A 1887-nucleotide genomic window follows, 5' to 3' on the forward strand; every position below is an offset into this window, starting at 1 on the left:
GTTTTGGAGCAAATATTCTAGGCTATGTGATACAATTTTCAAAAGTCTTGTGAAGAAATAATCAATATGTGTTTTGTGGTCTTATTTCAGCAACTTTCATTTTTATTTTTTTCAATAACCACGCATAAACATTATTCTATTAAAAATACAAACATGTACATACATGTTGCTCAGATCTCATGGTAGCCAAGTTTGTGCTATATAGAGTGAATTTACACCTTTGCCATTAACATGTTTATAAATAACTGAAAAAAGCACAAATGTCAGTGCATGTCAAAACATCCCAAGGGCCCCAAAAACACTCTGGTCCCCAGAGGGTTAACCCAGCTTGTTGGGTTTTGTACATTAACCCATTTGCTGGGTTGTTTTTGACATAGTGCTGCTGGGTTAGTCAACCTGTGGAGAGGTTTTTCAAAATAAAGAAAATGCACTTTAAAAATCTGTTATATATAGGATATATCGTAAAATACTCACTTTTAATAAAGGTTGTAGGACGTGACAGGAGCAGCCAATGGGAATCTGTAGAAAGAAAACTGGCATCAGGAGGCTGTTTCAACTCATTAAATAACAATCTTATATTTAATTATAACTTTATCACATGACGACAGCGATGTTGCGTCGTGTTTCAGCCCTGGTTGCGCATTTGTTTCCCATGGAACTTGACATACATGTAAACAAAAAAGGTAAAATGTGAGACTGCAGACGTTTGTCTATTTGTACAGTAATAAATTAATAGGAATACAATGTAATACAAACCTTAATTTCATTCAGGAAGTTTCCCCTCAGGACGTTTTCTCTCAGAACAGGAAACAAAATGACCATTGACAAATGTATCCAGTTTTAACCAGTTTGGCACAGACTACCCAACATTGGGCTACATTGACCCAGCGCTGGATAGGTATGTGAGGGGGTTTGCCATTTGTATAGACAGAAAAAATGACCCAGCAGCTTAGTTACAGAAAAACTACCCAGCACCTGGGTAAAATAATAAAAATAACCCAATTAAAAATACCCAGCATGTTAAAAAGATAAAAAAAAATAACCCAGCATTTTTTAGTATATATTTATTTTAACAGCAGTTGGTGTTTTACTGCAATTTAACTGCTGAAAATTCAATACAATAATACATAGTGTTACTTAGTAGTAATAATAACAGGACTTTTAGAGTATTATCATTAAAGTATTATTAATTAAGGGAACCCATAATATTACAGTCTTGTAAAAGTGTATTAGCTGTGATGACTCTGTTGCTGATTTACTACAGGTAACAGATTTTAATGGACGTCTCACTGAAAGGCATAACAAAGGCTTTTGTTTTTCCATGACAACAAACACCAATAACTTTCAGAATAGACAAAATAGAATAGACCCCCCATAATGACAGATCAATGTAGATCTAGACAGATCATTTTGTCCTCAGATAAATCCCTCTAAATCTTGACCTTCACCTGACTGCAACCTTTATTAAACAGTCTGTATGAAGATTTAACATCATTTGACCTGAGAGCACATTTAAGAAGACTAATTTTAAGCCATATGCAGATTTGACAAAAGCTGACTCTTAAAAATGCTGTGACCTCGTCCATAACACAAGATTTGTTTTTGTTTTCAACACAGAATGTTTTAAGGTTCCACTTAGAAAACAAAAAAAGATTTGCAGTCTGATGTCATACTGTAAGTTCCTCAAAAACGATTATGATTATGAAATTTAAGAACGCAAAACGGTCATTCCAACGAAACTGGTGCCTTTTCCATTCATTTTTTGTTACTTTAAGGTTTAAAACATTTCATCAGACAAAGAATGTTAAGATATGTTGACTGGAAAACAAAATATATGATAAAGGCATAAAATAAAACCGGAGACTCACTGGTCCTTGAAGAGTTCAC

Source organism: Rhinichthys klamathensis, unplaced genomic scaffold (assembly GCF_029890125.1).
Source record: "Rhinichthys klamathensis goyatoka isolate OS25496 unplaced genomic scaffold, OSU_Roscu_1.1 h1tg000039l_1, whole genome shotgun sequence".
Classification (NCBI taxonomy): Eukaryota; Metazoa; Chordata; class Actinopteri; order Cypriniformes; family Leuciscidae; genus Rhinichthys; species Rhinichthys klamathensis.